The 22,698-nt window shown below is 46.1% G+C and overlaps 1 long non-coding RNA gene across 3 annotated transcripts in view; it reads left to right on the top strand.

Annotated features, from left to right (window-relative positions):
* The first annotated feature begins 982 nt into the window (after positions 1-982).
* LOC142467669 (uncharacterized) overlaps positions 983-22,698 on the top strand; it is a 52,613-nt gene continuing 30,897 nt past the window's right edge. Inside the window, exon 1 of one of the 3 annotated variants that reach the window (XR_012788465.1) lies at positions 983-1,177. This is a non-coding gene — a long non-coding RNA (uncharacterized LOC142467669). Of the gene's footprint in view, positions 1,178-3,886; positions 4,013-22,698 lie in introns of those variants that run through there. The other 2 variants (XR_012788466.1, XR_012788467.1) reach the window with 2 other exon arrangements.

Genomic DNA, 22,698 nt, shown 5'->3' with positions numbered 1-22,698 from the left:
GGTGGAGGGGAGGTGAAGGGGGGGGGATGGAGGGGAGGTGAAGGGGGGGGGTGGAGGGGAGGTGAAGGGGAGGTGAAGAGGGGGTGGAGGGGAGGTGAAGGGGGGGGTGGAGGGGAGGTGAAGGGGGGGTGGAGGGGAGGTGAAGGGGGGGTGGAGGGGGGGTGGATTGGAGGGTGAAGGGGGGGTTGGAGGAGAGGTGAAGGGGGGGTGGAGGGGAGGGTGGAGGGGGTGGAGGGGAGTGAAGGGGGGTGGAGGGGGGTGAAGGGGGGGTGTAGGGGAGGTGAAGGGGGGGTGGAGGGGAGGTTAAGGGGGGGGGGTGGAGGGGAGGTGAAGGGGGGGCTGGAGGGGAGGTGAAGGGGAGGTGGATAGGAGGTGAAGGGGGGGTGGAGGGGAGGTGAAGGGGGGTGGAGGGGAGGTGAAGCAGGGTGGAGGGGAGGTGAAGGGGGGGTGGAGGTGAGGTGAAGGGGGGTGGAGGGGAGGTGAAGGGGGGGTGGAGGGGATGTGGAAGGGAGGGGAAGTGGAGTGAGTGGAGGGGAGGGTGAGGGGAGGGTGATGGGAGGGGTGGGTGAGGGGAGGTGAAGGGAGGTGAAGGGGGGTGAGGGGAGGTGAAGGGGGGTGAGGGGAGGTGAAGGGGGGTGAGGGGAGGTGAGGGGTGGGTGTGGGGAGGTGAAGGGTGTGAGGGGAGGTGAAGGGGGGTGAGGGGAGGTGAAGGGGGGGGGTGGAGGGGAGGTGAAGGGGGGTGGAGGGGATGTGGAAGGGAGGGGAAGTGGAGTGAGGGGAGGTGAGGGGTGGGTGAGGGGAGGTGAAGGGGGTGAGGGGAGGTGAAGGGGGGTGAGGGGTGGGTGAGGGGAGGTGAAGGGTGGTGAGGGGAGGTGAAGGCAACTCACTCACCCGTCCGGCCGCTCACTCACCCGTCCGGCCGCTCACTCATCCGGCAGGTCCCACGTGGATCTGAGGCGGGAGGCAGCTTGTTGTGGCCGCTCCCCCGCTGTGTCCCGCACGCTCCGCTCCCCCGCTGACTGTAATGGCACCGGGGGGGGGGTGTGGGGGGGACTGAAAGCGCGGGAAACAGGGAGGCTTCCGGCCGCAGCCGCGAGGGAGGCCGCCGCCATCTTGGGCACTCGGTGCCACGAGGCAGCCTGCCTGGCCACTGGCTGTTCCCCCGCCGGGGAGGGGGGTGAGTTGTGAGCGCCGGGGAAAGGGGGCATGTATATGTGTGGGGGGGAGAGGTGGGAGATATAGAAGTGGGGTCTCGCACGGCCGCTGACACTGGGTGGGGGGGGGCGCTGAAGGGGTAATAATAGTGTGTGTGTCCCGCTGACTGTAGCGGCGCCGGTGGGGGGGGGCAGGGTGAAAGTGCGGGAGACACGGGGAGAGGAGGAGGTGCGCGCGGGTCACGATGTTCAGGGAGCTGTGTGTGTGTGTGTGTGTGACACTGTGTGTGTGTGTGTGTGTGACACTGTGTGTGTGTGTGTGTGTGTGTGTGTGTGTGTGTGTGTGTGTGTGTGTGTGTGTGTGTGTGTGTGTGTGTGTGTGTGTGTGTGTGTGTGTGTGTGTGTGTGTGTGTGTGACACTGTGTGTGTGTGTGTGTGTGTGTGTGTGTGTGTGTGTGTGTGACACTGTGTGTGTGTGTGTGTGTGTGACACTGTGTGTGACACTGTGTGTGTGTGTGTGTGTATGTGTGTGTGTGTGTGTGTGTGTGTGTGTGTGTGTGTGTGTGTGACACTGTGTGTGTGTATGTGTGTGTGTGTGTGACACTGTGTGTGTGTGTGTGTGTGTGTGTGTGTGTGTGTGTGTGTGTGTGTGTGTGTGTGTGTGTGTGTGTGTGTGTGTGTGTGTGTGTGTGTGTGTGTGTGTGTGACACTGTGTGTGTGTGTGTATGTGTGTGTGTGTGTGTGTGTGTGTGTGTAACACTTTGTGTGTGTGTGTGTGTGACACTGTGTGTGTGTGTGTGTGACTGTGTGTGTGTGTGTGTGTGTGTGTGTGTGTGTGTGTGTGTGTGTGTGTGTGTGTGTGTGTGTGTGTGTGTGTGTGTGTGTGTGTGTGTGTGTGACACTGTGTGTGTGTGTGTGACACTGTGTGTGTGTATGTGTGTGTGTGTGTGTGTGACACTTTGTGTGTGTGTGTGTGACAGTGTGTGTGTGTGTGTGTGTGTGTGTGTGTGTGTGTGTGTGTGTGTGTGTGTGTGTGTGTGTGTGTGTGTGTGTGTGTGTGTGTGTGTGTGTGTGTGTGTGTGTGTGTGTGTGTGTGTGTGTGACACTGTGTGTGTGTGTGTGTGTGTGTGTGTGTGTGTGTGTGTGTGTGTGTGTGTGTGTGACACTGTGTGTGTGTGTGTGTGACACTGTGTGTGTGTGACACTGTGTGTGTGTGTTTGTGTGTTTTTTTTGGGCCGTCACTCCGCCTCAGGCCAATGAGAGGTGTGGGGGGCGGGCAGCCCAAGGGACCAATCAGATTTCCCCTAGGGACACAGGGCATGCAGACAAACATACAGTCATTTCAGAAATATATAGTAGATTTGTATGCTCGAATTCAATATCTTTCAAATATGCATAAAAATACCCGTTATTTTATACGATAACACTGTGGTGACTTGGACACTAAAAATGAAGCCTATGTTTTTGTGTTAATAACAATACTTTGGCCTATCACAGTTTAATGAATGTAGGCCTTTGCCCCTCATGGACTGGCAAAGTCTGCAAGCTAAAAATGACAGTACTGAAATGAAAACAGGTTCCTACGTTACGACACACTAGGCTCTAGAAACACGTTGGTATTATCTTTCATCGGCTATAAAAAAAATAAACAGAACACCTGCTATATCAGGGGTGTTTTTTTCATAAGCAGTGGTCAAAGTGGGATGATACAGTACAAGAGCAGGGGGGGGTCAACTCCAGTCCTCAAGGGCCACCAACAGTTCAGGTTTTACAGGTATCCCTGCTTCAGCACATTTGGCTCAATCAGTGGCTCAATCAATGAGGACTGGAGTTGGCCACCCCTGTACTAGAAGATTAGTATTTCACAATGTTTAGGGAGGAGGGTAGTTGTATAAACTAAGAATACAGTTGTTATTTTAAAATACTCAATGAGGATGACCATCTTCCTACAATAATATAATTGTCATGCTTTCTGCATTGTAATATTTAGATTTCTTCGCACTTCTTAGATAATATTGGAATACTTTAAATAGTGTATACAGATGTAGCATCATTTATTTTCTGCATGGCCTCGTGGAGTTCGTCTATTCTCCCGATATTTTGTCGGCTGCTCGCAACTGACTCGCGAGTGCGCCGCTACCGGAAAAAATTGAGTTTTAGTGTTTTTTGCAGTGCTCTGCAGTAATGATAGGTGGCGCTACTGTGCTAACGGCACAAATAATTATTCCGTCTAACCGTAGCGGAGTCGCAGGGGAGGTGAGAACAACAAAGTGTTATTACCACACCTCACGGCGTCCCCACCAAAAGTTAATGACGTTACATCTGTATACTGTATTCAGACTAACCCCAGTAACTTTATTTAGGACAAGCTTTTGTTACAGTATGTTAAAAAGAAAGAGGTAACATGTCTTGTTTCCTTAACACAGGCACAAAAGCCGACACAAAGCAAGATTTTCTCTTCACATCCTACTTTTAGGAGGTGTTTCATTAAAGTGTGATAATGCCGGACTGGCACTAACAGACTGAACGCCTAATTCAAGTCAAAGGGATTCTTCATTAATAATTGCATATTAAATTATTGTGTGCAAACCATGATCATACTGTATATTAACCCTTTAGGGGCTCCATTACGTAGTCACGATGTAATGGGAACTTGCCCCATGATGTAGTGATTAAGTCCTGCCCAGGAGAGGTTTTTGCAGGTTAGATCGTGTCCTGTGTTCCCAGGGAGCGCAGGAAGGGACCTGGCCAGTGAGGAAGGTGTAGGTGGAGGACTCCTCCTGCAAAATGACCACCCGGGTCAAAATTACTCCTCCGGCACTCAAAGGGTTGAAAGAGTTGAAAGTTTGCCAGATACAGTAAGTGACCAAATTCCTTTAATTATAGAAACTTACTGTAAGTACTATTATGTACTGACAGTGTACACACGGTGGGCGGCTGTGCTTTGAAATTCCTCTGACACTTTATTTTGTTGACATTACTGTAGGAGTTACTGAACGCTTCATGTTTGGGAATGGCAATGCCATTATACATTCCCAGTATAGAAAATGTTCACCAAATGATATAACCAGATTGCATTTACAGATAAATATGGGCAAATTTTGGTCCAAAATTGGAATTTGCCTCATTCCTTGGTATTCCCAAAAAGTTGTCACTGAATAATAATAAAAAAAATTCAATACACAGTATTAGAGTTTTTTGATAAGCAGTGGTCAAAGTGGGATGATACAGTACAAGAGCAGGGGGGGTCAACTCCAGTGATCAAGGGCCACCAACATGTCAGGTTTTTAGGATATTCCTGCTTCAGTACAGGTGGCTAAATCAGTGGCTCAGACTGAGCTGAAGCAGGGATATTCTGAAAACCTAACCTGTTAGTGGCCCTTGATGGCTGGAGTTGGCGACTCTTGCATTAGAGGGTATCGAATACTACAAACACAGAATAACCCTAATTTTTTTTACAAACATACATTGTTTTTGAAAGCAGAAATATTGTAGAAAAGTAGTACAAAGCGTTTACCCTTGTGTTTAATAGGGACAGAATTTATTAAAAAGAGGCACAGTACATTCAACCACTATTGTAGAGAGTAAAAAAAATACGCTGTTTCTTCTCATATTAGGCAACGGTTTTCATGTCTATTGATTCATGTGTGATGTTGAAGCATTATTTTTACAATAAAATATATTGTACTGAATAGTTTTTATAGTAATTTAATTTTACGTTGTTTGCATTGTACAGTACCTTTAAATGTAGTGTTGCCTGTCATCAGTGCATTTCAACTATCTTTGTTATGGTCTCTACTGTAGCTCAGAAGAAGAAATTGGGTAAAGTTGAGAAAAGTTAGAACAATTTATGGATTACTGCTGGCAGTTTCATATATGACCTTGATTCTCAAGAAGATAAATGTAAAATACAGGATGCAGCTAGCCTCATGGTATTGTGATAACACAACATATCCCATTATCACGCAGAATTTTGCAGAACTTCTATTGGATTCAATTGCATTCGTTGACGCAGAATATCAGAACATACCTTTTATAACGCACCAGAGGGAACAATGAAGCCAGCTACTGTATATCTGTAGTGGATAGAGGGACATTAGCTGCTAAACAGGCACCTTTAGAGGGTACAGGAAATTTCAGCATTGAGACCATGTTAGCACCTGTGTATCAATCACATTTATTTCTAAAAAATTTTACCAGAAAGTACCTCTCGTTTTCAAGTATGTCCTGGGCACAGAGTTATGATACTACATGGTTGCATTAAACAGTGGTAATACATTCATTTTACAATCCTTTTCCAGAGATTTCATGGACAGATAGAGATAATATATGATTATGGGTATTTGCAACAGTTACAGACAAGGTTAACATTGAACTAGAAGAGGTAGGATAGGCCTGTAAAGTGTTGTGCTAGAAGACTTTACCCAACTCAATAACTGAGCAGCTGTAACCAGTGGTTGGATTTCCAATTAGGCCCGGGCCTAAGGCGGCAAAAAATTTGGGCGGCATTGGGGCGGGAATGGTACTTGCCGCTGGCGCTGCCGATCGTGCTTACGTGGCCGGCAAGCACCAATCGCGCATGCACAGTCCACATGGCAATGGGACGGCGCTGCGCTGTAGGAGGAGGGTAGCACCAGGTAAGTGCCTACGGGTCACAAAAACACTCCAAAGCACAAACTCCTCTCAGTCATGTGATTAGAAAAAGATCATAGTGCAAAGGTGTAATACACAAAATTAAGTTTTCATAAATCTAGCAAGTACCCACTCACTCTCTTTGCTGCAAGTGCCTAAGGGTGGCGTTTTTTTAATCCGGCACTGGCTGTAAGAGCAGTGAATGGAAGCAAACGAGTGAGACCCTTTGGCTGCCGCCTTTGGGGCGACTCAGATGTAGGTGGAAAGGGTTTTGAATGAATTCAGCAGGGCTTTGAAATTCCTTTGTCCAGTCATAAGCACTGCAGAGGGTGGGGATGACAAAACAAATAGCAGCAAGAAGTCCCAGATGTTCGCCCTTAGCCTTCTAGTTCTGGGCAGAGTGGAGTAGTTCTTGGGACCCTTTCAGATGCCACATTTGGGACGACGCAGTTGTAGGCTGAAGGAGTTCTGAATGAATTCACATGGTCACAACCTAATGCCAAATTCACTACTATATGAGAAAGACCACTCCAAGGGCCTCATGCAGTAAGCCCCGATAAGGCTTTTTCGGCATTTTATAGCCGTTTTTTGCCCTCCTGATTCAGTAAGCCCCGATAAGTGGGAATTATCGGCAACTTTTCTTGCGAAAAAATTTTTTTCGCCACCCGGCTGCCGATAAGCCACTTATCGGGACTTTTTTTTCCTGCCTGAATTCAGTAAGCCCCGATCAGCTTTTTGGTGCTGATCGGCAGGCCAGATTGGAGATTTTATGGCCAATCCAGCCCGCCAACTAAAGTTGGCAACTTGCTGAAGGAGAAGCATCGGCAAGGGCGACACTTAGGAAAAATCAGCCCTTTTTCCTGCCTGTGATTGATGCCGGGGGTCTCCGGAGCTGATACCCGCACCGGAGCCCCCCGGCATGCATCCGAGGCAGGAAAAAGGCATTTAAAAGCCACTTCATTACCTTAGCGGCTAACCGCTAAGGCAATGAAGGGGTTAACCCACCGTGCCAGCGTTATTGTGGGTAGCGGGGATGGGTGAGGGGGGTATTTGGCCCTGGGTGTGAGTTTAGGACTTGCGGGGGGGTTGCGAGGGCACTTAACCCCTTCACGACCGTAGCAGTTAATACCGCTACGGTCCTGAAGGGGTTAAGGCCTCCCGCTACCCACCCGCAAGCCCTAAACTACCACCGTTGGGGCTAATACCCCTTTCACCCACCCCCACTAGCCACAATATTAAAAAAATACACACCCCAGCCCCACAATAACTACATAAATAAATAATTATATTATATATATATATATATATATATATATATATACCCAACAACACCTATACCCCCCTAACATACTGTATAGTAATTGGTACAATGACTATTATCCACAAAAGGATAATAGTGCAGTTGTCCATTTACAATACATACACAACAATAAAGACTTTAAATACATATAGCACTCACCCATGTCCCACTGCCACGATGAAGGCCATCCTCATCTTCATCCTGCCCATGCCCCATCCGCTTCTGCAAAACAAACACAAGAATTACAACATCCAAATTAATGTCCCCTAACCCCTTAATCACCATAGCGGTTATTAACCGCTACAGTTATTAAGGGGTTAAGCCACCATCACCCACATACCCTCCCCCACAAAGCCCCCCAACCACCCTCACCCAATACCCACAGGGGAGTCCTACCGAATACCCTTGGGCCTAATACCCCCTCCCCCAGCACATACAGTACAATAATGTGCCAAATAACTATTATCCACATAGGGATAATACATTATTTGGCCATTATTAAACACATTCAATAACGTTAAAATGTAAATAAAATTGTACTAACCTCATCAATAAGAAGTCTCCGTCGCCAGCATCATCCTTGGGGTCCGTTGCCAACATTAGAAATAGCCACAACATTTCAATATCATTAACATAACACTGAACCCCTTAATCACCTTATCGGGTACTAACCTGAAAGGTAATTAAGGGGTGAAGCCATCCTGCAATGCCTACAACAGTTATGCATAACATCTTCAGTGAAATAAAAACCAATTGCCTAACCAAATTCCATTTAATCATTCAATCTGTAGGCTCACATGCCTCATAAAACATTGCATTTACAGTGTATACATGTAGCATAACATGTAAACTGCATGTACACGCTGCAAATCAATGTTAACAATACAATAATGCCACTCAAATCGCCATACATCACAAGAAGTATATTATTTAATACAATAAACTCACCATCAATGAATTACCACACATCAATTACATCCCTAAACAATTAAAATACCATCCATACCAATTACACAATGAACTAAAGCTATCCTAACAGAGAACCACTTCAAAACATAGAAAAAAGTACACCAACAAATACAATATACTAAAGCAAGGCTTTCCATATCCTATTGTACGGCCTGGAAGCCCAAAACTTACATCTGTCTAAAAATAAAATACATTTAGCACACATCAATGCATAGCCACAATGATTAACAATACAGAATTAGAAGCTTTAACAACACTATCATTTCTTACCCTGTATATATATCTGTACACATACATACAGACATACATACAGTGGGAAGAAATGATATGCATTATAAAAAATGAAAACATGAAAAAGCAACACAAAAAACAGTTACATTAAGTACATTTCTTTATTTAACTTACCATTACTTGCCCCCACCGACTCCCGTTGATCAGCTTACTCACGAACCAATCCACGACACCATCCAGGACACCATCCAGGAACAAATCCACGACACCATCCAGGAACAAATCCACGACACCATCCAGGAACCAATCCAAGAACAAGTGCAGGAACCAATCCAGGAAGCAAGCCACGAAGAAATCCAAGAAACAATCCACGACACGATCCAGGAACAGGAACCCATAAAAGAAAAGAAAAAAACAAATTAAACATTAAAATAATAAAACATGACAATCAAAGGTTGTACTAGTTTTATTCTTAGTGAATCTGTATTACAATACCTTGTTCCGGGGTCTTCTTGACATCCGGTGCCACGCCCTGGTCTTCAATCTTCAGGAGGAGGTCCGTCCTCCTCGGCATCTGCCTTCAAAATGAGACGACATAGGCTTTTATAGGCCTATGACGTCACATTTGTCGTCATATGGTTCCCACGGCCCTGATTGGGCCGTGAAAACCATGTGTTTTGGCCGATGTAAAAAAATTGATGACGTCACTTAAAGGCAATGCCAGCACAGCCAATCAGAATGGCTTTGCTGCTATTGCCTTTAAGAAAACGTCATGAAATGACACATGGCCGGACTCACATGGTACTTGAACCAATCAGAGTAGGGATGGAGTTCCCACGCTCTGATTGGCTGGCTTACCATGTGAGTCCGGCCATGTGTCATTTCATGACGTTTTCTTAAAGGCAATAGCAGCAAAGCCATTCTGATTGGCTGTGCTGGCATTGCCTTTAAGTGACGTCATCAATTTTTTTACATCGGCCAAAACACATGGTTTTCACGGCCCAATCAGGGCCGTGGGAACCATATGACGACAAATGTGACGTCATAGGCCTATAAAAGCCTATGTCGTCTCATTTTGAAGGCAGATGCCGAGGAGGACGGACCTCCTCCTGAAGATTGAAGACCAGGGCGTGGCACCGGATGTCAAGAAGACCCCGGAACAAGGTATTGTAATACAGATTCACTAAGAATAAAACTAGTACAACCTTTGATTGTCATGTTTTATTATTTTAATGTTTAATTTGTTTTTTTCTTTTCTTTTATGGGTTCCTGTTCCTGGATCGTGTCGTGGATTGTTTCTTGGATTTCTTCGTGGCTTGCTTCCTGGATTGGTTCCTGCACTTGTTCTTGGATTGGTTCCTGGATGGTGTCGTGGATTTGTTCCTGGATGGTGTCGTGGATTTGTTCCTGGATGGTGTCCTGGATGGTGTCGTGGATTGGTTCGTGAGTAAGCTGATCAACGGGAGTCGGTGGGGGCAAGTAATGGTAAGTTAAATAAAGAAATGTACTTAATGTAACTGTTTTTTGTGTTGCTTTTTCATGTTTTCATTTTTTATAATGCATATCATTTCTTCCCACTGTATGTATGTCTGTATGTATGTGTACAGATATATATACAGGGTAAGAAATGATAGTGTTGTTAAAGCTTCTAATTCTGTATTGTTAATCATTGTGGCTATGCATTGATGTGTGCTAAATGTATTTTATTTTTAGACAGATGTAAGTTTTGGGCTTCCAGGCCGTACAATAGGATATGGAAAGCCTTGCTTTAGTATATTGTATTTGTTGGTGTACTTTTTTCTATGTTTTGAAGTGGTTCTCTGTTAGGATAGCTTTAGTTCATTGTGTAATTGGTATGGATGGTATTTTAATTGTTTAGGGATATAATTGATGTGTGGTAATTCATTGATGGTGAGTTTATTGTATTAAATAATATACTTCTTGTGATGTATGGCGATTTGAGTGGCATTATTGTATTGTTAACATTGATTTGCAGCGTGTACATGCAGTTTACATGTTATGCTACATGTATACACTGTAAATGCAATGTTTTATGAGGCATGTGAGCCTACAGATTGAATGATTAAATGGAATTTGGTTAGGCAATTGGTTTTTATTTCACTGAAGATGTTATGCATAACTGTTGTAGGCATTGCAGGATGGCTTCACCCCTTAATTACCTTTCAGGTTAGTACCCGATAAGGTGATTAAGGGGTTCAGTGTTATGTTAATGATATTGAAATGTTGTGGCTATTTCTAATGTTGGCAACGGACCCCAAGGATGATGCTGGCGACGGAGACTTCTTATTGATGAGGTTAGTACAATTTTATTTACATTTTAACGTTATTGAATGTGTTTAATAATGGCCAAATAATGTATTATCCCTATGTGGATAATAGTTATTTGGCACATTATTGTACTGTATGTGCTGGGGGAGGGGGTATTAGGCCCAAGGGTATTCGGTAGGACTCCCCTGTGGGTATTGGGTGAGGGTGGTTGGGGGGCTTTGTGGGGGAGGGTATGTGGGTGATGGTGGCTTAACCCCTTAATAACTGTAGCGGTTAATAACCGCTATGGTGATTAAGGGGTTAGGGGACATTAATTTGGATGTTGTAATTCTTGTGTTTGTTTTGCAGAAGCGGATGGGGCATGGGCAGGATGAAGATGAGGATGGCCTTCATCGTGGCAGTGGGACATGGGTGAGTGCTATATGTATTTAAAGTCTTTATTGTTGTGTAAGTATTGTAAATGGACAACTGCACTATTATCCATTTGTGGATAATAGTCATTCTGCCCATTACTATACTGTATATTGTGTATTGCTGCTATGTTTATTGGGGGCATTTGTCCCCAATAAACATGCTACTATGCGTTAACCCCTTCATTGCCTTAGCGGCTATCCGCTATGGTAATGAAGCAGCATTAATGTATTTTAATAATATTGTGCGGAAGCAGGAGGCCCCCTGAGCTGAAGCGCATTTATTTGTGGCTCAGAGACCCCCTGCCTCCCGAGTTACAGGCCCCGGTTTGGGCCATCGGTTACAGTGTGGACGCCATGTTTATTGCGGGGACGCTATAAACATGGCGGCGACACTGCCACCCGATGACACATACCGGGGCCTGTAACTCGGGAAGCAGGGGGTCCCTGGTCCACAAAGCAATGCGGTTCAGCTCAGGGGACCCCCTGCTCACTGTACAGTATAATTAAAAAGACATTCATGCTGCTTCATTACCGTTGCACATAGCCGCCAAGGTAAGGAACGAGTCTTTATTGATGTGTGTGTGTTTTATTTATACTATACATGTGCAGAGGGTCTCCGGAGCAGAACAGCGTTGGTTTGAGGTCCGGGGACCCCCTGCCCCCCGAGATACAGGCCCCTTTATGGGGTGCCGGTATCCCTCTGGTTTGTTTACAGGCCGCGGTCACGTGATCGGGACCTTTAAACGCCGAGGGATACCGGCACCTCATAAAGGGGCCTGTATCTCGGGGGGCAGGGGGTCCCCGGACCTCAAACCAACGCGGTTCAGCTCCGAAGACCCCCTGCACATGTAGAGTATAAATAAAAGTTGTTTTTAAATACTTTTTTTGGTGCCGAAGTTTGCGCTGAGAGAGCGGCTTGTCTCTCTCAGCTGCAAACATCTATCGGCACCAAAGGCTTATCGGGAGCCTTATCGGGAGCCAGGCTGTATCGCCACAGCTCATCGGCAGCTTTGCTTTCGCAGTGCTTCAGCAGGGATCGGAAGGATTCGGCCCTTACTGAATACTGCGAGGGCAAATCGCCCAAAAAATACATTTTCGCAATTCGTGCCGAAAATTTTGTATCGGGGCTTACTGCATGAGGCCCTTAATCCTTTCTAAGAGATACAGAGTGCTATGGACATAATCTCCCGTAGATGTGACCAAACATAAATGGTGTTCACTGAACATCATAACAGCCACCAGCATACAGACCCTTAATATCTTTAGTGAACAAAAAAACGATGTAATGCCAAATGTTTTTGTACTGTAATAGTCAGATTTAATAAGGGACTCATGCAGCTTTGCTCATTCTATCCCATTCACTCGGTTACTACAAAACTGTGAGAATCGGGCGTAAACTCCACTCCAGAGTTTGATTCTGACTTGCTACAGGCTTCCTCATCAGCTCCTGCTGTGTGCACTCTGCACACCAACTAATCAGCACTCTGGTTTCACTTTCAGCCTCTGCTACCAGCAGTTCACTGATTGGCTGATTAATGATTTATATGCTCAGTCTTTTCCTCTGCAATTTGGCTGAGCATACCAGTGTATTCCATGTGACGTTGTGCTGGTCGCCAGCCCTCTGTTATTCCTTATCCTGCCTTGCTGTGTTTTTGTTTTCTTGTAGTTTCACCTAGAACTTTACCACGGATTTACCTACAGTATTACCCTCCTGTCTCCTACCCTCGACCTTGGCTTGGATACCTACTATGTGAACTTCTAGTACTCTCGACCTCTGCTATGTGACCCCTATTACTCTCACATCTCCAAAACTGATCCGGCACCCACGACTACGCATCTGTATTTCGGACGCAACTTCGTGGCTCCAGGTCGGTGTTTCTATATCCCCACCTTGGTCTCCCGGTTCTGTCCAGTTTGCGGCGAACCCCCATTACAGTATGCACAACCCCGCAAACATGGACCCCGCTTAGGTGGATAGAGTTTTGACACTGAACACCACCTTCTTCACGCAATTGTAACAGTACATAGTTCAGAATGACAAACGTATGGATCAGATGCAATCCACCACAGACCAGCATTCAATGTGCAGCATTCAATCCTGCTTCCCCAGCAACGGCTGTCCCGACACAGAGTTCTGTCCAAGTCTCCACTGAACCATGACTCCCTACGCTGAATCGCTATGGCAGGGATCCCCTCATGTGTCAGGGGTTTCTAAACAAATGTTTTATTCAATTTGAACTTACCCCTTCTCGTTTTGTGTCTCAGCGTTCAAAAGTCACCTACATCATGTCCCTGTTAACTGATGACGCTTTGGCGTGGGTATCTCCTATCTGTGAGCTAAGATCGAACCTCACAAGTGACATATCACACTTAACACGGGAGTTCTGAAAGGTCTTCTATACTCCAGGACATAAGGTAGCAGCTTCTTCCTCTCTCTTACACATTTCTCAAGAAAGTGGAACTGTGGCCCGCTATGCAGTAGAATTCAGGACCCTTGCCGCAGACCCGGATGGGACGACGAAGCACTAGTAGCAGTATTTTGTCAAGGCCTTACAGAGAACCTCAAGGATGAACTCGTCATGCTGGAATGCCCTGCAAGTTTAGAGGATCTCATCACCCTATGTATCCGCATGACCTGTGCAGGAGAGAAGAACCAAGAAGATTCAGTGCAAAGGGGATACACGATCTCTTCATACTTTTTCACTGGCTCCCATTTCCAACTATTCCCAGGATCCAGAGGAGGCCATGCAACTAGGGGGTAATAGCCTATCGACCAGTAAGAAGCAGCGCAGACACAGCTCTGCTCTGTGTATATATTGCGGTATCGCCGAACATCAGGCTCTCCTTTGTCCCAATAAGTCTGGAAATGCCAAATCCCAGTGAGAAAAGGGAGAATCACACTGAGAACACAACATATTCTCCCTCTAGTCTACCTTCTAGGTTGATGCTGTCTATCAAATTGACCGGGGAATCCTTCGCGGTCAAGATACAGGCATTTCTGGACTCCGGGTCAGACGCTAATTTAATCGAGCAGGTAAAGCAGAAAAGGCAGTGCACTGCCAAAAAACGCAGGAGGAGGCTCACTTGTACAATAAAAGTTTATTCCATAAGGGGATCACACATCACCCCAAATCAGCTTCAAAAACCACCACATAATTTAATCGACCAAAGTTTTGCGGAGAAACATGGCATTCCATTGGTACAGAAAAAATCTCTGGTAGATTTGGAAGCAATAGATGGCAAACCGTTACAACCAGCATTCATTTCCTTGGAGACAGTTACACTACAGTTGGAGACAGGTGCGGACTATTGTTGTAACAGGTAGCGAATAAAAAAAAATGGGTAACGGGTACCCGACCAAAAATCAATGGTTCTACCCGGCCGGGTAGCCGGCTACCCAGTTTGACACTTACCTTGTGACATCTAGGACAAGCAGCAGAGGTCCTGTGGTGGTGCAGCATCAGAGGTGTCTTCAGCCGGCAAGGTACAGCAGGAATCCCTTACACAGCACCACAGCAGGTAAGCAGTGTGTGTGTGTGAGCTGCCGGAGAACCACGTGACCAGAGCAGGAGATGGAGCGTTCCTATTGGACACCCACCCCAACATTGAGCCTCCGCTCTTCCTCCGCTTCCACCCGCCGAACCTCCGCACCTCTGCTCCTGCCCTCCCGCCCCACCTCCGCTCCTGCCCACGCGACCGCTCCACCTCCGCTCCACTGGTCAACCTCCGCTCCACCTCCGCTCCTGCCCACCCCACCACTCCACCTCCGCTCTTGCCCGCCCACCCCACCATGGCACATCTGCTCCTGCCCGCCTGCAGCAGCGCTCAACCTCCGCTGCCTCTCCGCAACTCCGCTGCTACCTGGCTGCACCACCGGTCCACCTCTGCACAACCATGGCACATCCGCTCCTGCCCAAAAGCAGAAGCGCTCAACCTCCACTGCATCTCCACACCTCCCCACCCCCACCGCAGTTCCACCTCCGCCCCACCACCACTCAACCTCCGCACCTCAGCTCCTGTCCACCCGCCACACCTCCCCACCTCTGCTCCTGCCTGCCCACACCACTGCTCCACCTCCGCTCCTGCTCGCCCGCTCCACCTCCGCTGCATCTCAGACCTCCCCGCCCCCACCGCCGCTCCACCTTCGCCCCACCGCCACTCAACCTCTACACCTCCGCTCCTGTCCGCCCGCCCCACCTCCGCATCTCTGCTCCTGCTTGCCCACACCACTGCTCCACCTCCCCACCTCTGCTACTGCCTGCCCACACCACTGCTCCACCTCCGCTCCTGCGCGCCCGCTCCACCTCCGCTGCATCTCACACCTCCCCGCCCCCACCGCCGCTCCACCTCCGCCCCACCGCCACTCAACCTCGGCACCTCCGCTCCTGTCCGCCCGCCCCACCTCCGCATCTCCGCTCCTGCTTGCCCACACCACTGCTCCACCTCCGCACCTCCGCTCCTGTGCGCCTGCTCCACCGCTTCACCTCCGCTCCTGCCCGCCCACCCCACCTCGGCGCATCCGCTCCTGCCCAGCAGCAGCAGCAGCGCTCAACCTCCGCTGCATCTCCGCACCTCCGCTCCTGCCCGCCCGCCCCACATCTCCACCTCCGCACCACCTCGGCACATCCGCTCCTGCCCACCAGCAGCAGCGCTCAACCTCCGCTGCATCTCTGCACCTCCCTGCCCGCACCACCAGTCCACCACCACTCCTGCCCACCCGCCCTACTGCTGCTCCACCTCCGCCCCACCGCCGCTCCACCTCCACACTTCCGCACTTCCGCTCCTCCGCTCCTGCCCGCCCGCCCGCCCCACCTCCACTCCTAACCGCTTCTCCTCCACCTCTCTTCTGCTCCTCTTCAAACTGCCCCACGTCCGCTCCTATTCCGCCTGCCCCACCTTCGCTCGCCCCACTTCCACTTCTCCTCCACCTCTTCTGCATCACCTCTGCACCTCCGCTCCCGCCCGCCCCACCTCCGCTCCTTCCCCGCTCCCGCCCACCCCACATCCGCTCCCACCCGCCGCACCTCCGCTCCTCCTCCGCTCCCGCCCACTGCACCTCCGCTCCTCCGCTATAGAATCCTGCTGTCCCACGCCGGCTGAGACGTAAGAATTTAGATTTTCAGATACTCTGACATTACCCGCCACCGGGCCCACTTCTCAGTTGCCGGGTCCGGGTAATGTCCAGGAAGCTAGAAATGTGCCGGGTAAGGCCAGGTACAGGGTAATTCTGGGTACTCGGTACACCCCTAGTGCGGACCATTCGGAAAAGATTTGACTTAACGTAATCCACTGTCCCAATATATCCGTAATTCTGGGATTGCCATGGCTTCAACTTCATAGCCCTCTCCTGGATCGGGTGGAATCTCAGCTTGTCCATTGGAATTCACAATGCCTAAGGAACTGTGCTGGAACTGTGCTACATCTGTGCCGTCTGAGGACAAATCCGACCTATCCAGTATCTACTGCACTCCCTCTTTCGCAACGTATTCGACAAAGTTCAGTCCGAGGAGCTGCCTCCACATCGGTCATTCGACTGTCTCATTGATCTTTTTCCTGGGTTGGTACCTGCCAGAGGAGGTTCAAATCCACTGTCACCTCCGGAGAATCACTCAATGAAGGAATACATTCAGCAAAACATTCAGAGGGGATTCATCCGGAAGTCTTCTTCTCCCACTTGCACAGGGTTTTTCTTCATTAAAAGGAAAGATGGAACACTGCCGTGCATTGACTACCGAAGACTCAACAAAATTACGGTAAAGAATCAATATCTGTTACCACTCATTTATAAACAGTTTGACTGGTTGCAAGGAGCCTCTATTTTCATAAAATTGGATTTACGAGGTGGCTTATAATTTTGTGAGAATTCATCAGGATGATGAGTGGAAAACGGCTTTCAGCACGCGTAATAGACACTACGAGTCGCTTGTTATGCCATTCAGACTTTGCAATGACATTGCAGTATTTCAGAACTTTGTTTACGAGATATTTAGGGATCTCCTTTGAAAATATGTCATTGTATACATGGATGATATACTGATCTTCTCTAAATCACCACAAGAACTTCCAAGCCATGTGATGAAAGTTCCAAGACAGTTGCGGGAGAATCATCTGTTCGTTAAATTAGAGAAATGCCAATTACATCAATCTAGTATCTATTTTCTGGGATATATCACCACGGATACTGGATTAGCCATGGATCCAGCCATCGATTTATACAGAACTTTTCATCTGTCCAGGCGCCTATCACCGCATTAACCAAGAAAGGGGTGGGAAATTCATTCGGGAAATATTCCGACTTCATGTGGCCACTCAAGTAATCATTTTGGATTGTGGTTCTCAATTCATCTCCAAATTCTGGAGGGCTTTCTGTCAACAACTTGGAGTGTCATTACACTTTTTGTCTTCTTATCACCACAGTCTAATATACAAACAGAGTGGACTAATCAGTCTTTAGAACAATATATCCGTTGTTTCATCCCGGACACACAAGACTATTGGACAAACCTCTTGCCTTGGGCAGAATTCTCCCATAATAATTTACAGAGAGACTCATCGCAAAAATCACCATTCTTCGCTATTTGTGGGTTTCATCCTTCTGCTCTTCCCTCATCAGCGCCGCATCCAGAGTCCCAGCCATGGATAACTGGATCCAGCGACTAAAGGAGTTATGGTGCAGGATCAAGAACAACCTTCAGAAAGTGGTATCCACGCAAAAAAGGCAAGCAGACCAGCATTGTTGTGAGATACCAGTATATAATCCTGGTGACAAGGTATGACTTTCTACCAAAACCATCAGATTAAAAGCACCTACGGCGAATCTATCTCCCAGATTTATTGGATCTTTCCCTATCATTGAGGGGGTCAATTTGGTGGCACACCAGCTATGCCTCCCAGATTCCATGAAGATCCCGTCTTTGTTCCATATGTTCCCACTGAAACCCTTTGTACAGGATCTCAGGTCCCCTGTTCCTGTATCTCCTCCAGAACATGTCCTGGTGGAGGGACCACAGGAGTTCGAGGGTTAGACGATCTTGGACTCCAGGCTATCCAGAGGCACTATCCAGTACCTGGTCTATTGGAAGGACTTTCGCCCTGAGGAATGTTCCTGGATACCTAGGGATCAATTTCACGTCCGTCACCTGGTTCAGGCATTCCACCGGAGACACCCCTCAAAACCATCCCTGCAGCATCCGGAGGTCACTCCTGAAGGGGTGGGCGGTACTTTGAGGATCGGGTGTAAGCTCCTTTCCAGAGTTTGATTCTGACTTGCTGCAAGCTTCCTCACTAGCTCCTGCTGTGTGCACTATGGACACCAACTAATCAGCACTCAGGTTTCACTTTCAGCTTTTGCTACCAGCATATGCTCAGTCTTTGCCTCTGCAATTTGGCTGAGCATAACAGTTTTTTCCATGTGACGTTGTGCTGGCGCCAGCCCTCTGTTATTCCTTATCCTGCCTTGCTGTGTTTTGTCTCCTTGCAGTTTCACCTAAAGCCTTGCCACGGATATACCTACAGTACTACCCTATTGTCTCCTACCCTCGACCTCGGCTTGGATACCTACTACGTGAACTTGTACTACCCTCGACCTCGGCTACATGACCCCTACTACTCTCACCTATCCAACCCCGACCCGGCTACCCACGACTATGCATCTGCATTACGGACGCAACTTCGCGGCTACAGGTCAGTGTTTTTATATCCCCACCTCGACCTCGCGGTTCAGTCCAGTTTGTGGCGAGCACCCGTTACAAATACAAGCTAAACTGCTTATACTGATTAGTAGCGCCTACCATATATCCTTTATAATTTGCATATTGTTTATGTTTATGATACGTGATATTTTTGCATGTCCAGTTTATCTCCTTGCTGTGTATATAGCAGTATGGGCTCTTCAAACTGTTAACCTACACATCTTTATCTGAAAACACTAATTTCTTCCCAATTTTCTCTTACTGTATCCCATCTTATTCTCTTTTTTTTCGTGATATTTGTTAATTACGTGATATATTGTGGGGATTGAGTGTTGGCCACGTTCTCTCTATCCAATTCCTATTTTGTATCTACATACTATTTTCAGCTTTTCTGCCATTTAACACTCTTTATTTTACTGGTTGACAATTGACTCAGTCCCATGGGAGATATATGATATCTGTTCCTGCTATGCATCATAAACTTTACATGTATCTGAGTAGTCAAAATGTATGTTATTATCATCCATTTAAATGCTTTCAATTCTATTCCATGGTTTTCAGCCACCCGATGCTGATCATTATAGATAAACACTTTTATGCTACCAAACACCCAACAGCAAATTAAATTAGAACAATAAAAGTAAATGCATTAAAACAACTCAACATATAACACTGATGAGTATGTACGCGTTTATGCAGCAGTGTTCATAGGTAATACAATTATCTTAAGAATATGAAAATAATGATCCATACAAAAGTCTAATACAGTACATGCTGTAATAATAAAAATATAAAAGTAACATTAATGGAATGCATAGCATTTTTCCCTGTCATTATATCCTCATCAGTTATAATACAGTACAATGTGAGGCAGGTCTTGTTATCGCTCCGATTAGGAAATCCTTCTGCCTCATGCACATAAGTATGTTAAATGTGTGACCTTTTAGACGTTAATATGTAAGTTTAGATTTTAATGCAGCACTCGGGAGCTATTTTTAACATTCAATAAAATGATGTAAATAGGACATATGACTGTCACTTCCTGATACAAAACCGTGTTATTCTGGCATAGTATCCTGAACCCTGAACATGCATTTTTATAGGACGTCTCATATAGGTCTTTTTATGTTCTCACCTATTGTTTTTTGGGATTGTTTACAATACATGAAAAAAAATAATCAACTGCCCCTTCTCAATGACAATTTAGCTAAGTTAGAGATATTTTGGGACCCTTGGTTGGTGACAGGGGACCCCCGAGGCTCCCATTCACAATCACTGGCGCGTTAACACACAAGTGCCTCCATAGGGTGGAGATCCATCTATACATGGTGCTATAATCGTCTGCTAGGCCTTCGATCTTGGTACCACCGTTAATATTACCATGCTACAGCATTTGTTAGAATTTAAGAAGGGTATGAAGCCATAAGAGGAAACTACTTTTCAACATACTGTATTTTGTCCAAATAAATATGCCTGCGAATTGTACCTAGACCTCCATCTTTACTTTTTGTAATAAGATTAAGCTATGTATGCGTGTCTATAGGTGTCCCCATCTTATTTTTTTCTTTACCCCAAAAAATGTTAAAGAAATAAAGTTGAGAAAAAGCTCAAAATAATTTAGCAAATCTCTTCAATGATTAGGTATTGAATCACAGTTACAAAAAATATAGCATGTTATATAGTAACATTAAGCAGAAGTCCACATTGAGGGCCCACAAGATATTTGCATTTTTGTGTCAGTAGGTAACACAAAAACCAACAAATCTGGTAGTGGATTCACTAACAGAAAGCCACAATAACATCTGTTTTCATTTGGCTGCTGGACCGAGGCTTTTTCCGGAGGACATATAGTGTCCATCATGCAAGTATTCTTGCTTGGCAGAAAAACAGCTTTTATCTCGGGAAAAAGGGGAGGGAGTGGTGCCTGGGTTCAGGGTATAGATACAAAATATTATACTTTTCCACAAAAAAAAAAGAAATCCACTTGTGTACGACAGGTACTAAGATTTATTAGCTTGACATAGCACGAGTTACTGTCCCCGGCTTTGTGGCCGAAGAAGCAAAAGTTCACGGCTCTGGTGACAGTGTCTGCCATGATCAAGCTACCTGGGATCCATACTTCTGAATGGTACTCCCCATAGCCGTGACCACTTTGGTCTCGTAACCATGGGTGGCAGTGGCACAAATGTGCCCTCCATTTGTAGGTGTCTTTGTTATTTAATTATGGGAGAAAATCAGATCTTAGAATATCTTTAAGCAATTGTTATCTCAAAGAAGAGTGATTAAATGTGATGTATTATTTTAGCAAACGTGTTTAATGTTCACATATCTTTCCAAAACAACAAAGGATGCTTCTCAGTGGAAGTAGTTTAAGGGTAGTTGTATATTTTGACCTCATCAAATAACAGAGAATGGTGGTAAGTCTCATTTAACAAAGTGAATAATTACCTGAGGGACCATATACACTCCTTGTGTCCTCTCCAAGTATATTTATATATTGGACAAGAAGGGATGTGTGGATGAATGTGACTAGTGAGGATTTCTAGATTGAAGTTTCTACAGCACACTTGAAATAATGGTTCCACTGGGCACACATATATTTCACTATAAAACTAGAGTTTGACATAAGTGGTGAGAGTCAGATTGAAGTTTGACTTGAACACAATAAGTCATGGCGCCTTCCTTTAGTACTTCAAGTGATATACAGGACAAATGAAGTAATATTATACTGTAGATGGAGGTGACTGCTCCATTGGTTTCTAGTTACTGTTTATTCTTGTGGGAGTATCATCAATTGTAGCAGAAACTAATCAAACTTCATAATTCACATGAGAATCAAACAAAATATATTACACCCATTTTACCAAAGAATTATAACTTCCTTTGCAGATAGGATTAGGTTTAGAACCTTTTTTTCAAAGATACAGAATACAGAGTTGCTTGAAATTCATTATATCTGTGTTGAAGATTTTATTAATGCAATAGGTGGTATGTATCATACTCAATTTTGCAATAGAACTGATGCCAAAAGATACACTTTAAACATGTATCTCTCAGCATCAATGTAACCAGTATCATTGCATCTAGCAATAACACAATGTATCCCAGCACAGCCCAGAATGTCTCAGAGCTGGCACAGCTTACTGCAATATCTTACAAAAAATGACAATGAAACTGGGAACATACAGAGATGGGCACATTTTCCTTTCCCAAATCTGTTTGCGGATTTTACACCGCAGAATAGATTTTGGGGGAGAATATGCGAGAAAATCCGGGAAACAGATTTGGACGGTGTGACAGGGTGAAGTCAGGTACTGATAGTTAAGCCTGGGAAACATATATCTGAATCCTTCATCCAGCACCCAGAAGGTTAACCTGGTAAGAAAGGCTGGGCAATCAGGAAGGAAGCAGACACACCTGACAATCAGCATGATATATAAGGAAGCCAATGCTTGTAGCAGGTGGCTGTCTCATACTACAGAGCTGTCCTATGCAAGCTACTAGCCAGATGGATTCCCAACCCTCTTCTAAAGGACAGTAAGAACTTTAATAGTGTTTCCTGACTGTTGTGATGTATGTTAAAAGGTTGGGAACTGGAGATAGCCAGCCAGCCCGATAGATAGGGCTTGGATTGTGAGTAAGTTCTCTCAATGTGGAGTAGATGTTATTTTCCTATGTTTTGTGTTGCCTTAAAGGAACGGTGTGCCCAAATGTTTAGTTCTGTGGTGAAGAAATAAAACCACTTAATATTTGCTTTAACCTGAAACTACACGTGTGGACTATTTTCTGACCTTGCCTACAGGCCGTCCTGCCACAGACGGATTTGCGCATCCCTAGCTACATACAGTTTGTATTTTGCCCCAGCTTTACCCTTTACCTACCTTCCCATATCATAATGTACTGTATGCCTTTCTAATGCAGAGCTGCTTTTGCTTCCTTTTCCCTTTGGAATAGATGGCCATGAGACAGACGCAAAAGTTTTCAGGAATTGACATTGGTCGAGGTAAAACTTCTAAGCA

This window comes from Ascaphus truei, chromosome 16, assembly GCF_040206685.1.
Source record: "Ascaphus truei isolate aAscTru1 chromosome 16, aAscTru1.hap1, whole genome shotgun sequence".
NCBI lineage: Eukaryota > Metazoa > Chordata > Amphibia > Anura > Ascaphidae > Ascaphus > Ascaphus truei.
The sequence above is the reverse complement of the archived record's forward strand: the minus strand, read 5'-3'. Positions and strand labels throughout refer to the sequence as shown.